The sequence below is a fragment of the Vigna angularis genome, chromosome 8 (assembly GCF_016808095.1).
Source record: "Vigna angularis cultivar LongXiaoDou No.4 chromosome 8, ASM1680809v1, whole genome shotgun sequence".
In the NCBI taxonomy this organism is placed as follows: domain Eukaryota; kingdom Viridiplantae; phylum Streptophyta; class Magnoliopsida; order Fabales; family Fabaceae; genus Vigna; species Vigna angularis.
Window position 1 is genome coordinate 9,797,701 of NC_068977.1, and position 16,206 is coordinate 9,813,906.

Sequence of the window (16,206 nt, forward strand, 5' to 3'; positions counted from 1 at the left end):
GATGGGTCTAGAGTCTCATCTCGTGGTATTGGTACTGTTCATATTTTTCCATCCATATCCATTGATAATGTACTTTATGTCCCTGGGTCTCCGTTTAACTTATTGTCTGTAAGTCGTCTAACTCGTTCCCTTAATTGTGTTATTTCTTTTACCAAAGATTCTGTTTGGTTGCAGGACCGGAGTTCGAAACACATGATTGGCACAGGATGTGAGTCTCATGGCCTATATCATCTCAGCCCTTCTCCACATGCTGGCATAATCATGGAGTCACCATCCCTTCTTCATGCTTAGTTAGGTCATCCCAGTCTTGCCAAACTGCAACAACTTGTTCCGAGTCTGTCCAAATTATCAAGTTTGTCGTGTGAGTCTTGTCAGTTAGGTAAACATACTCGTAGTTCCTTTCCTCGTAGTGTTTCACAACGAGCGTCATCCCCCTTTTCATTGGTTCATTCTGATATTTGGGGACCTAGTCGTGTTAAGTCAACTTTAGGATTTCAGTATTTTGTTACCTTTATTGATGACTATTCCAGATGTACTTGGTTGTTTCTCATGAAGAATCGTTCTGAGTTGTTTTCTATTTTTCAAACCTTTTTCAATGAAATAAAAACTCAGTTTGGGGTTTCTATTCGCACTTTACGCAGTGATAATGGCCGTGAATACCTTTCTCAACAGTTTAAACATTTTATGGCTTCTCATGGCATTCTTCACCAAACCTCATGTGCTTATACCCCTCAACAAAATGGGGTGGCTGAGCGCAAGAATAGACACCTTATTGAAACAACTCGTACCCTTCTCATTCATGGTCAAGTACCCTCACGTTTTTGGGGTGATGCTGTTCTCACGGCATGTTATCTTATCAACCGCATGCCATCTTCCGTCCTAGAGAACAAAATCCCTCATTCTATCTTATTTCCTCAAGACCCTCTGCATCCATTACCTCTTCGAGTTTTTGGGTCTACATGTTTTGTTCATGATTTTAGTCCTGGTCTTGATAAGTTGTCTCCTAGGTCTCACAAATGTGTCTTCTTAGGATTTCCACGGTCACAAAAGGGCTATAAGTGTTTTTCCCCTTCCCTCAATCGTCATTTTATCTCTGTTGATGTCACTTTTGATGAGTCTTCTTTTTACTTTTCACATTTATCTTCTAGTTCTGTACCTCTCGCTGTTACTGTTGATATTCCTCTTATCTGTGATCCTCCTGGTGATGCTCCACCCATTTTGTCTTCTCCTTCTTTAGACTCTCATTCACCACAGGATCATCCTTCACCTCCACCCCTTCAGGTTTATAGTCATCGTAATTGTCTCCCTCATGACTCACTTCCGGTGCCGCCTCATGTGTCTCCTCCGGCTCCAACAACTGAGTCTGACTTGCCTATTGCCCTCCGTAAAGGTATACGCTCTACCCGTAACCCTTCCCCCCATTATACTGTTCTTAATTACCACAGATTATCTCCATCTTTTTATACTTGTCTCTCATCCATTTCTTCTGTGTCAATTCCCAAATCTGTGGGTGATGCCTTAACTCATCCTAGTTGGCGTCAAGCTATGATGGATGAATTAAGTGCTTTACAGGAAAGTGGAACTTGGGAGCTTGTCCAATTACCATCTGGAAAGTCTGTTGTTGGTTGCAGGTGGGTGTATGCTATCAAGGTTGGTCCTGATGGCACCATTGATCGTCTGAAAGCTCGACTGGTTGCCAAAGGCTACACACAGATTTTTGGTTTGGATTATGGTGATACTTTTTCTCCAGTGGCAAAAATGACCTCTGTTCGCCTGTTCATTGCCATGGCCGCTCTTCGACAATGGCCTCTTTACCAACTTGATGTCAAAAATGCTTTTCTCAATGGTGATTTGCAAGAAGAAATTTATATTGAGCAACCGCCTGGCTTTGTTGCTCAGGGGGAGTCATCTGGATTGGTATGTCGTCTTCACAAATCCTTATATGGCCTAAAACAGTCTCCTCGGGCCTGGTTTGGTAAATTCAGTTGGGTTGTTCAACAATTTGGTATGTCTCGCAGTGAAGCGGATCATTCAGTGTTCTATCGCCACTCGAGTGCTGGATGTATCTATTTAATAGTGTATGTCGATGATATTGTTCTCACAGGAAGCGACTATCTTGGCATCTCTCAGATGAAACAACACCTTTGTCATCATTTTCAAACCAAAGATCTTGGCAAACTCCGGTACTTTTTGGGTATTGAAGTAGCACAATCCAATGATGGTATTGTCATATCTCAAAGGAAGTATGCGTTAGACATCTTGGAGGAAACAGGGTTAATGAATTGTAAATCTGTTGAGACACCTATGGACCCTAACATCAAACTCCTACCAAATCAGGGGGAGCCTTTCTCAGATCCTGAACGGTACAGAAGACTAGTTGGTAAATTAAACTATCTAACTGTTACGCGTCCTGACATTTCCTTCGCAGTTAGTGTGGTGAGTCAATTTCTAAACTCCCCATGTGAAGACCATTGGGATGCAGTTGTTCGTATACTGAAGTATATTAAAAGATCACCTGGAAAAGGTTTGCTATATGGCCCTAACAACGATACAAAGATCGTTTGCTATTCAGATGCTGATTGGGCTGGTTGCCCTTCTGATAGGAGGTCTACTTCTGGATATTGTGTCTCTATTGGTAGCAACTTGATATCTTGGAAAAGTAAGAAGCAAAGTGTTGTGGCAAGGTCGAGTGCAGAAGCAGAATATAGAGCTATGGCATCAACTACTTGCGAGCTTGTGTGGCTTAAACAATTGCTTAGTGAATTGAAATTTGGAGATGTCACTCACATGATACTTATATGTGATAATCAAGCTGCTCTCCATATTAGCTCTAACCCTGTCTTTCATGAGAGAACCAAACACATTGAAGTTGATTGTCATTTCATTCGAGAAAAAATCATATCCGGAGATATCAAGACTGAGTTTGTTAACTCAAGCAACCAGTTGGCAGACATATTCACTAAGTCCTTACGAGGACCTAGAATTGATTATCTTTGTAACAAGCTTGGAACATATGATTTATATGCTCCAGCTTGAGGGGGAGTGTTAGATGTTAAGATGTGTGTCTTTGTTATTTGGGCTTAGTCTATTCTGTATTAAGGGCATTGGCCCATATCTTACAATATAAATAAACTACCCTATGTGTAGTCTAAACACACAATGGATATTTTCTCCCAATCTTCTTTATTTCTCACAATAGGATTTTCTGAATCCTGACGCATTATAATTGATTAAGAAATTTATGTAATCTGTTAAGCTTTTCCTTCTGGTTTAACATGTTTGCTTCTATTTTAACAGATTATCCAAGCATGTAATCATTATATAATCTCACTAGCTAGTTATAAATTCATTTGATCGTTATGACAGTTCAAGCTATTAAATGAAATGAATTTGAACAAAGTAAACTTATTTAATCGGTTATACAACCTAAGTAATCGATTACTACTGAGCAGTTTGCCCCTATTAAGAATACAATGATATCTGGAGAAATCTAACAAATTATATACTATGTTAAATCGATTATTTTACCAGAAATGATATATTCAATATGTTTAAAGCATGATTCATTTATCAATTAATGAATTCATATATCAAGCACAAACACAATAAAGATAAAACAATTGTTATGCCATTTGTGCAAGAAACTATAAAACCATTATTTGGTTCATCATAAAAAACATAGATATAAAGGGTAGGTTTAGCTCCCCCTATCAAGAATATTGATCCTTGTGAAGAGTTCTTCAATTTAGATTGATCAGTTTTTCTGTTCACATAAGTTGAGTTTCAGTTATTTTCTTGGTCTTTTTGTATTATATGTTGCATGTGAGTTTTCTTTAACTTGAATATGTCTTTTTAGTTATCTATATGAAGCTCTGATGAAGGTATGTTTGGATCGTTCTTGTGATGTTGCTATGAGTAGAAGAACATCTTGAAAGTTGGGAGGAGTTTCACTGGTTAGGGTCCAATGAGCTTGAAGGGATTTGAGATTTCTTAAAGCAAGTTCATCTGTCTCTTAGGTAAGGGAAGTTAATTACATTGTTTTTAAGTTATAAAGACTTTGAAATTTATAATTGTATGATTTGTATGGTGAATTACCTGAATGATTGATAGGTGTGATGGGTGGATCTATTGAAATGTGAAAATGTTGTCTGATTTGTATGAGATGAATTTGTTAAGTTATTAAAGATTGTGAAATCTAAAAATTTTATGTTTTAGCGTTTGTGATTTCAATGTTTGATTCTTGGATTTTTGGCTAGTTCGAACTTTGTTTTGTGTGATTTAGAGAACTTAAATTTAAGCAATTGGTCAAATGGTATGAGCTTCCATGTTTAAAACTGTTTTAAACTCACGCACTAGGAAAGGAGTACCAGTTTGATCAGTTGAACATGTATAAGTTCCCTCAAAAGAACAAAATACAAGTGCTGATATATGGTATAGTGTTGAGCGACACTAGGGTGATGATGAACGTCCTATTTTTCAAATTGAATAACAATGAGGGTGTCAGGGTGATGCTAAGCGCCTAATTCTACGAATGGTTTGGTTTTGAGTGGCATCAGGGTGCCGATGAGCGTCATCCTTGTAGTATTGGTTTGAAGCATTTTAGTTTTAGGATGCTGAACGAAATAAGGGTGTCGTTGATCGTAAAAATGGCGCTAAGCGCCAAGACTGGTGCTAAGTACCACCTTTTGTAAGAAGACTATTGTGCACTACCTTTGAGCCCCAGTTTGTATGCTTGATTTATTTTTCTTCTTGGTTGTTTGCTTTGATTTAAATAAACTTTAAGTATGTTTGTGAGCATGATGACTACATATGGATATGGTGATTTTCTTATGAATATGTTTGGTAATGTTGTTGAGAGAATTTCAAGAAGAAATTTTGTATGGTGGTGATGTTTAATGTATGCATTGACATATAGAGGTTCAATAAGGAGGTATCTTGATATTCTACCAATCATTCAACTCATATAGAGAGGAATAATGGGGGAAGAGAATGGCAGGAGGTCTTAGCCACTGGACTGTTTTAGTCTTAGGCGCGAAGGGGACTGACCTTGTGAGTGGTAAGGTGATAACCCCTATGTTTATTACTCTGTAGAGCATAAATACTACTACAACTGCACGTTTATAGTGAAACCCAATGTTAAAGGCATGTATTCGAATAATTAAGTCTAATGTCAACTATTTATGTGTATCCATATGATTTATTGTATTTAATCCATGTTTAGCTTATATTTGATATGATTTAATTGTCTTAGGATAACTCTTCAACACATTAGCTTACCTTGTCGTTTCTTTTGGTGTTTCTTTGGAGATGATTTACCTTACTAGTGTGAGCAAATGAGAGATAGGTGTTGAAGCATCTCTATTGGAGGACAATGATGCTGTAAAGCTTCTTTGTGATCCTCTAGTAGATTTCATAGTTGTTTTTGATATGATTATTATTATGGTTATTTTTGTATGATTGTATTAATATTATATCTATAATTTGAGACAAAAGCTGTTTTGTTTTATCAATTTTATAATGTCTTATTGTATCAGGTGTAAGATGCTAAAATTAAGATGTTACATTTTGGTATCAAAGTAGTTTGTCTTTAGAATGATTTGAGGGTTGTAGGTTTCTCGTGTCTTGTAAAGTTTAAAAGTTTATGTTTATAATGTAAATATTGTGTATCTAACTAGGAGTATTAAGAACAAAAAATGTCTTAATAAGAGTAATGATGGTGCACACTCATGTTGTTGTCATGTTAGAGGGAGAAAGAGTTCTGGTTTGAGTTTTATTTTCTATAAAAATTGTTGTCATGTTCTTGTCTTTATGGTAGTGTTAAGTGTTCTATAGTAGTAGAGGAATGTAGATTCAAGGATGACTTGACTTGCTTACCTTTATAAAATTGGATAAGGCCTTTAAGACAATTTCTTACCTCAAAGTACGAAAATGTAGTGTGTTGGAGTTTGGGAGATAGAAAATATGAGTTTTGGATTTCAAAGGATTGGAAAAGATTTTGAAGTTCAGAAGCGACATTTTGGATTGAGGGAGCTTCAAGAACAAGTTATTGGGATCAAATATCACAAGTTTTCAGTTCTTCAGGTAGTTTTTGTTTGTAAATAAGTTAAGTTTTGTAGAGTCTTTTTTAGAAGTTTTGTTGCAATCTTTCTTGGACTTCTTATTTTTTGGAATTTGTTGTTTCATATAAAATAATTAAGTCTGCCATATATGTTTTTAGAAGCTCCATTAGGTTGTGAATAGGAAATTAGAAAAAAATGATTAAGCTATCTAGGAAACTAGCTCTAAGATCAAATTAGTATTAACCTGTGTGCTTTTGAGCCTTGTTTGTTTGTGTGTAATTCACTTTTGATTGCTTTGTGGTAACTCTCTTTTATATAATTTTTTTTCATTGAATTATTGACATGACCCAGACTCTATTTTCTCTTTAGCACTACTTTGCCAAATAGCCTATCATGAATGCTTTTTCCATTATACCCTACTTTTTTAGCCTGAACTATCCTTTATTTTGTGATTTTCCAGCCCAACACTCCCTTGAAACCTAAAAAACCATTAAACCACCCAACTTAGGGAAGATGAGGAGGATTGTGGATATGCTTTGAGGAGGTTTCTAAAGTTTAAGTGTTGGAATAAAATGACAGATATGTTATGACTAGTAAAATAAGCTAAAAGAGTGAAAAGGTGTGGCTGGTTACAAAGAAGTCAAGAAAGAATATAAAAGAAATAGAGAGAAGAAACATGTTGAGTTAAACTTGAAAAGGAAAATAATATTGGTTTAGATTGAGACTAAGGTTATCTTAGGATCTTGGAAGAAAAGAAAAACCTACAAGAGGTAGTGGAAGTCATATGGAATGCGAGTTCAGTATACCAAATACATATTGGTTAGTTCGACATAAAAGCATCATTCAAGCTTTAGGTTTAAGGTTGTGAATTACGTTTCAGGTTTCAGTGATGAAATGTCATTTTAATCAATTTTAGTCATGATGAACAAGTCCTTTTCATGTTATACACATGTATTAGAGCAGAATTTAACTTAAACAGATATGATATTTCAATGGTATTAACTGTCAAAGACTGTAAATCATGATAATATCAAGTACACTTTGTAATACTCAATTCAAGTATGATTTGCAAATTTTAGCATAGAGTATTATATCACAATTTCCATGTATTATGCAGCAAAATTTTGATTAATGTCATCAGAGTCATGCAGCAGGATTAGAATTGCTTGATTTGAATCAAAATTATGCATATATCTCTATACACAATGAAATACCATGTGAATTTAAATTGGATAACACATATGATATGCATTTTACTTAAAGCATATAATAAATGACCATTTAGACTTATACAATAGATCAAATTTAGCTATTAATGCATATTCAATCAGAATTGGTCACGTAATTGATTATACCAGTAGCTTAACCGGTTAAAATCTGCAGAATTATTTTTGTAAACATAGTATATTGATAGTAGACACTAGTACAAAAACATCGTATAACATCGGTGTTTTTTGGCCTATCACGTCAAATTCAAGGCCGACATCATATCAGGAGACGTTAAATTGACGTCGAATTTAAAAAATTCGACCTTACATTATAACGTCTAATTTTGTCAATATACAACGTTAATCATTTTTTTTTGTTTTTTTAATTAATTGTGATCCTTTGTGATCATTTTTTTCAACTCTACGAAGACCTGACAAACACAAAAACAACAAATTTCAGTTTTTGGTATTTTAAAAACAGAAAAATAACAAATTTCAGTTGTTGGTATTTTATAAAGTACGAACTATGAACGTGCAGTGTAGTATCAACAACAACAAACAAGTTCAACCAAACAAATACAAAAAACAAGTTCAACCAAACAACAACAACAAACAAGTTCAATCAAACAACAACAAACAAGTTCAATCAAACAACAACAAACAAGTTTAATTAACAAATAAATTCTTCAAAACGAAAACTAACCTTCAAAAGATGGGTTCGTCAGAATAAAGTGTTGTCACCCATGAGAGAGAAAGTAGAATGCGCCTATGAAGGACAAGAACACGAAAATAATCGGTCAAAACAAACGAAAATCATACCTAAAATAGTTAATTAACATGCATTTGTATCAAATGAAAGAAAAATTACATGTGATGGCCGTCAAACTTTGTTTAAGAAAAGTTTAACCAAAGCAAAGGGTCTCGCGCGCTAAGGTAAAGTGAATGAATTTTCAATCTCCAGCTCAAATTTTTTTTGAATTCACTAACCTTTTGACGTCTAACGCTAGGGCATTCGGCATTTTATAACCTTTTGACGTCTAATTCTAGGACATTCGACGTCATACGTAAGTATATTTTCACCTTCGGGCCAAACATGTTCGCAATATTTATCCAATAGGTCGTCGAACTTCTCAATATTCAAGATCTTATAATAAATTAACGTCAAATTAAATTTCTAAACGATGTCTAATAATTGCATTTATTTACAAAAATGTCACCGATCATTTTTAACGTTGGCTATTCAGTATTTTGACGTTGAACGCGTGATGTTATACGCTATTTTTGTACTAGTGAGAATCTTTTCCACTTTGATTTACACATGCATAATTACTTTCTATATACCATATACAATGTTATTATTTATCACATAACCAAATATCATATTTATGTACCAAGATGAGATCAATTTGGCAACATGTTAGGTTCAAACATATATATCAATGTCAGATTGATATATAATCTGAAATACACTTATTTGCTAACACAGACTATTTCAAACGTACATTTAGATTTGGATATGAAAATCAATATCAACCAAAGCATTTTCCAAGCATTTTAAGTGTCAATCACTATATATATATATATATATATATATATATATATATATATATATATATATATATATATATATATATATATATATATATATATATATATGATTAACCAAACAACATATTAAAAACTAGAAAGTATTGTTCAAAATAAAAGTATTGTTAATGAAAGCATAATCCTAATTAACTAGAGCATAGAAAACTAAAGTTCAAGAGTATTTAGCCTTATGGCTAGGGATTAAAGGATTAAAAAAAATTATTTAAGAGAAAATTTAATCAGATTGGTTGGTATCTTCTTCCTCTTTATTTCCTTCATTTTCTTCTTCACTTCCATCTTCCTCCATCGCATCTTCTTCTTGATGCTCATCACCATCCTTATCTTTTTCACTACCACTATCATCATTTTCAGTTGCATCACCTTCTGTTTCATTATTTTCTTCTTCATCATCATCATCATCATTCAGATTTTGCATTCCTAATTTCTGTTGAATAACAACTATCTCTTAATCAATCTTGTTAAATTTGTATTGATAGATGTCATGATGGCTTGTTAAGGTATGCATCTTCCTAACCATATATCTTTCGAATTCATTCTTTGGTCTAAAGGAGGCAACAGTGGATGCATTTGCATTAAGAGGATCAACTTCCTTTCCTTCATTTTGACTTTCATCCTTGTTTTTCTCGTTTTCCAAAAGCTGATCAAGTCAGCTTGTGCTTCTTCATCACTTATCCACCTACTTGGACTTGAAGGTCTTGCTTTACAGGCAGCCCTCTTGATGCGATTAGGTTTTAAGGTTGAAGCCATGGGTGTTTTCAGAACAAGAGATTGAATGATAGAAGTAAAAGAGGGTTAATGATTGATTGGAAGTTAAGGGAAGCTTGAAGTTGTTAAGAGAATCCAAGATTTTGAGCAAAAGAGAGAGGGAAAAGAAATTTAACATATTAGGGTTTCAACCTAATGGATTAAAGGAAGTGGGAAATCTATTTGAATTTGAAAAACCCTCTCTGAAGCTATTTTAACCGATTAGATTTTTAATCTTATTGATTATTTCAGTTATAGAACCCAATTTTCAGCAAAACAAAGAAGAATGTCTAATTGATTAGAGTTTTCTTTGAAATTGATGAAATCATGCAAAATCAATCATTTTGAATATTCTCACTCAACCTATTTATATCTAGCATAAAGCACACATAACACCATTCAACATGTTTATGCAGAATGTAAAATATGCATGGTTTACCAATGATAGAGTCTATTACCAATTTTGATGTCCTCAAGGTGTCATGAACACTTTAAATTGTGAGATACACTTCAGTTTTGCATTTCACCTTAAGCACATAAATTTTCAATTCATCTTAGTACCTACAAAACAGTTAAAAGGTTTGAATGCATGTACCTAGTTGAATTTGGGTCCTTTAATGTTAGGTGGTTGTGGTGATTCCTTAAGAATCCATTTTAAATTTCCCTTAGGCACACCAACATGCTATGGATGAGGGTTTACTAATGTCAAGGAATTTTCTGGCCTTCAATTTTCTACTTTTACCGATATAGCCAATTCCTTGCTTGTTTAGTACATTTCTTTATGTTCCTAGTAAGACTTCAATGTTTGAACTACCTAGAGTGAACTTAGACAAAGTGTTCATGAGGTATTCAATTCTTTCTAACTGTCTTGGACATTTTTCACACTCTTAAGCACTTACTTTGCTCTCTTCTAGTTTAGTTTTCAGATTTTTATTCTCTTTGTCTAGGTTATCTAATCTACTCACTAGACACCTATTTTGACTCTTAAGCCTATTATCTGCATATTGAATTTTTCTAGCTTCTTCATGCAATTCTTGGAATGCATCAAGGAGTTGATAATACATGTCTTCTATGATTTCATCTTCAAAGCTAATCACAGTGCTTTGTGAAGACATTGATCCAACCATCAAGCAAAGATTAGTTACTTCTTCAATATTCTCATCAGATTCGCTTGAGGAGGAGCTTAAGGCACTATCTTCTCGAGCTAGGTTTTTTTTTCCCTCTTGTTTCTGCTTTCTTGATTGTTCTTCTCTTTCAGCCTTTGTTTCATTTTGATCACTCGACATTCTGGCTTAATGTGTCCAACCTTGCCACATTCATAGCAAGTTGGTGCAGTAACTGATTTTCCTTTTCTTATATTTGACTTTGTGTTTCCTGTACAATCAGAGTTAGTCTTATTTTTGAATTTCAAGAATTTAGAGAACCTTTTTACCATGAAACTCATTACTTCAGCATCAATTGTTTCAGCTTCTAGATCATCTTCAACATCATGATTTTTGGAGCTTGTTTTGCTTGTTGTTCTTGCAGCAATTTTAAGAGCAATTGTGTGCCTCTGCTCTCCTTCTTCCTCTTCTTTCAACCTTCCCAACTCAAGCTCATGTTCCCTTATTTTTCCAAACAATGTAGCCATATTCATGGTAGTTAGATCCCTTGATTCTAATATAGTTGTAACCTATGGCTGTCAATTTCTGTTTACACTCTTTAGAATCTTAATGTTTTGCTCCTCCTTGTCAAAGGTCTTTCCAAGAGCAAGAAGGTGATTCACTATGTGAGTAAATCTTTTTTGCACATCATATATAGTCTTACCATTCTTCATCCTAAACATCTCATATTCTTGAATCAAAGAGTTCTTCCTAACTCTTTTCACTTCATCTGTACCCTCATGTGTAACCTCTAGAACATCACACATTTCTTTGGCTGTTTCACAAACTAAGATTCTATAGAATTCATCAATTGTAAGTGCAGAAGAGATTATGTTCTTGGCCCTTACATCATAGTGAGCTCTCTTGCTTTCTTCTATTGTCCACTCAGAAAAATGTTTAGATTTGGTCTTCCCATTTTCTATATTGGTTAGATCATAGGGTCCATTGATCACGACATCCCATACACCTTTGTCTATTGATTCCAAGAAGATCTTCATTCTAATTTTCCAAAAGGGATAATTCTCACCCGAAAATAGAGGTGGCCTATTTGTGGATGCACCTTATCCAAAGGTTTGAGATATACTGGTCATATAGATCTTGTTTAATCGATTAAAATTCGACAACTCAGCTCTGGTGCCAATTGTTAGAAATAAGAGGCCTTACATCTCAATCCAAGAGGGGGCTGAATTGGATTTAACCTTTTTCGAAATCTTTTTCAAATTTTCCTGAGTTCTGGAATCTTGAAATCAATAATCAAAGATAAATGAATCAACTAAGTAAAGAAAGATAAGGGAAAGATCAAAACAGATAACAATTTATATTGGTTCAGCTTATCACAAGCCTACATCCAGTCTTCTCCTAACAACCTAAGTTGAGAGGTTTTCCACTAAATCAAATTTGAGTTGAGAATACAATGAAACTCTCAATTGTTATCCTCAAATCAGATTACAACATAAATAAGAAAGGAAAACACTCACTCCCACCCAATACAAGAGATGGACACCCTCAATCTCTAACCTGGCTCGCACAGGTGCTTCACAATATAGAAATAATGATGCATTGATCATAACACACTCTTCTAGTGCAGATATGTTAAGAATAGTGAAGTCCACTTGATCTTGAATGAATCTTTGAATGTTTGATCACCAATGAAGCGTGAAATCCTCCAAGATCTGTTCTTGAGAGACCCTATACTCAAAACTCAAATAATGTCAGTATATGCCAATTAAAATTGTTGATGAAACACGTCTCAAGTCTTGTTTATATAGGAAAACCAATTCCTGACGCAGATTAATCGATTACATTATCAACATAATCTATTATGCTTTTCTTTCTGTTTTAACATATTATAGCTTATGCATAATCGATTATTTCAACATTTATATCTATTTCTGCCTCTTTTAACTAACCTAATAGATTAGGTCATTTGTATAATGGATTAGACCTTTCTTTCTATTTTAATCGATTATAAAACTTATATAATCGATTATTTTGCCACTTAACCTATTTAGTGATCCATTTGCCTTTATTAAAAAATTGTTATCTGTATAATAAATTATGCCTTTTTCTTTGTTTTAATCGATTATGTAACTTAGGTAATCGATTATAATAGAGTGTTTTGCCCGTGTTTAGCTTTCTAAGTGTTATAACTTATCTAACAGATTATATCACTTATGTAATCGATTATTATTACTAGAAACAATATTTTCAATCTATTTTAGGTTTATTTCACTAATCAAGAATAGATTAATACATCTAACACTAACATGTTAATGATCTAAACATTTATTATGCAATTTTGTTGTGCAAGAATGATTAAAACTATTTCTAATAATTTAAACCTATTCATCATCAAAAACCAATATATGTAAACACTAGGCTCCCCCTATCAACAGTTTGTTTCCTCTGGATGTTATACTTCATCAAGAACACCTTAAGAGTGATCTAAAGACTCTAATTACGTACCTAGAAGTGGTCCAAAAGTTGTTGGACATATGCTACAAATAGAACCTTCCAACAAAAGAACCAAACACCTCTTGGAGGTCTTCAACAAGTAGGCTTCTAAATTCTCCTTTGTTTCCTTTTCCAGCTATTATGTCTTGTCGTGGCTAGTCTGTATTGAATTTTTGTTTTATGTTTAGCCATTGATTTGAGTTATATGTGCTTCGTCTTTAGGCGTTTGCTATAGAATTTTTCTTGAATTACAATTGCAAGAGTCCTTTGCATCATTGCTCTTGTATGCTGAATTGAGATGGATCAAATCAGGATTTAAGTATTTAGGCTTTGCTTGTATGTTCTTCACTAAGTATAAGTACTCCTCAAAAACAAAACTCATTTTGATAAAACACACATACAAATATTGTCTTGTCTTGGCCAAAACTGAAAAAAATAAAGTGTTGCATCAATCAACATTGAAAATAAAATTGTATATGCTTGTTATTTGCTTCTGGCTAAGACTTGATGCTCTTCTTGTGTGTGTTTGACATCAATTTTTGAGATTCTACTTACTTCATTATACAAAATATATAGGTTTGAAACATGTCAAATTATTTCCACTCATTTTTAGATCTTTCTCTTCATGTATGCATAAAATATTTAGTGTGATTGCCTCTTGTTTGTGTGCATTCTTTTACTGCAGTATTTTTTCATATGTGCCTCTGTTTTGATTCCTTCATTTTACTTGTTGTTTTGTCTCTTTTAATACTTTAGTTTGCTGCTATTTTTCTATGCCAATTTTTCTTGGTTTACTAGGTTCCGTTAACATCATTTGTTTAGTAGTGTTCATTTGATTTTTTAACCTCTTGAAGTGTATGTCTCTTGGCTTCTATCCTTATATTTGTTGAGGTTGATTGTACATCCTTTCACTTTTATCTTTTACTGATTAAGTGCTCTAAATTTTTACTTTGAGACACCTTGCTATCTTGAGTGAAGCTTGCAAGTGAGTTGGAGTGATCGCTCCTTTCTTTTACACAAAAACCGTGGCCTTCAACCTTGAGTGAGTTGCTATTTTGAGTGACCTTTGTTGCTGTTCTAACTAGTTTTATTATGAGTTTTTGGTTATTTTTTGTGTTAGAAACATGTCTACAGGTTCTCCAATGGAGATAGCCATCACGGAAGTGCATCTAGTAAATTAGACATGACAAAATCATTTCAACAAATTTAGCATCAACTTGACTTTCTTCATAAGAGGATGGACAATGAGCTTAACATGAAAGGAATGCAAACATATGGAAACCAAGAGCACAAGTATAATCCTCATGATCATTTCCCTTTCAAGAAGCATCAAGAAGATAAAGCTTTTGACCAATGCCTTCAATTGCCAAAGTTGAACTTGTCACCTTTCAAAGAAGAAGAAGAATCCTTCTATTGTTTTAAAACTGGCTAGCTAAATTAGAACAAGTTTTTGAATTGTATAGTGAAGATAATTCTTTACGTGTAAAAGTAGCTACATTAGCTTTAGAAGGATACGTCATGCAATGGCTAACTAGGATGAACATTACCACCATGGGCTCCCGTGCGAGCTCGTGGGAAAATTTTAAGGATATTTTGTTCTAACGCTTCGTACCTCCATACTACCTTAAGGAACTTTTGGTTAAGCTCCAACAACTTAATCAAGTTAGAAAAAGTGTGGAGGAGTATGCTCGTGAACTCAAAGTTCTCCTACATCATACTCACACAATTAAGAGTGATAAAGTAAAGATAACTAAATTTATTGGTGGTCTTAATAGAAAAATACAAGATGTAGTAGAACTCCATGATGATGAGATTCTGGATGTTGTGGTACACAGGGCTCAGTGGAAAAACAAATTTTAAGAAAAGAATCCTATTGCAACCAGTTTTCAAACTCTTCAAAAGAACTTTTTTACAAAAGTTCATCATCAAAGGAGAAGGATAAACATGTTTCTAGGGAGAACACTAATAAATCTCGCCATTCTTCTACTAACAATGCGCCTTCTTCTAAGCCTAAGTCAGCTTTGTGCTCTGTCAAATTAAATGTTTCAAGTGCTTAGGTCATGGTGATATTGCATCTACATGCCCAAACGAAAGGGCAATGTGCATTAGAGAGAAGAAGTTTTCATTGATGACTCTCCTCCTTCTTCACCTTCACACACTTCTCACTCTTCTTCTTCCTCAAGTGAAGATGAATACAAGGTTCCATTTGATGAAGACCTACTAGTTATAAGACGTCTATTAGGACAAGTCCACAAGGACTTTGATCACATTCAAAAAGAAAATATTTTTCACTCTAGATGTCTTATAGCTAGCAAGGTTTACTCAATGATAATAGATGGGGAAGTTGCATCAATGTGGCTAGCACACATGTAGTGAACAAACTCAAGTTGCCTATTATTGCGCATGCCAAGCCTTACAAGATTTAATGGTTAAGTGAGGAGGTTGAAATCTTGGTCAATAAACAAGTCCATATTTCCTTTTCTATAGAAAAATACCAAGATGAGGTTCTTTATGATGGTGTACCCATGGAAGCAACTCACATCCTATTACGTAGACCTTGGCAATTTGATAGAAATGTTTAACATGATGGTCTTACCAATAGGATGTCCTTTACTTTTCGATGGTGCAAAATTATATTGAAACCTCTAACTCCAAAGGACATACATGAAGACCACCTTATAATGAAATCCAAGATAGTTGAAGAAAAGGAGAAGGTCAAGCACAATTGTCTCATCTCTCATAAAGCAGTACTTAAAGTTATTGAAAAAAGATAGTCTATTTTTTGTGTTTTTCCTTCCCAGTGTCTATCCACCACTTTTTGTCCTTAAGTCTTCTAAGTTAGATAGTTTGCTAAAGGAGTTCCAATATGTGTTTCAAGATCCTCCAAAAGGTTTAGCACATATTAGAGGGATTGAGCACCAAATTGATTTTATACCAGGATCTTCTCTTTCAAACCGTCCAGCTTACAGAACAAATCTCATGGAAACTCAA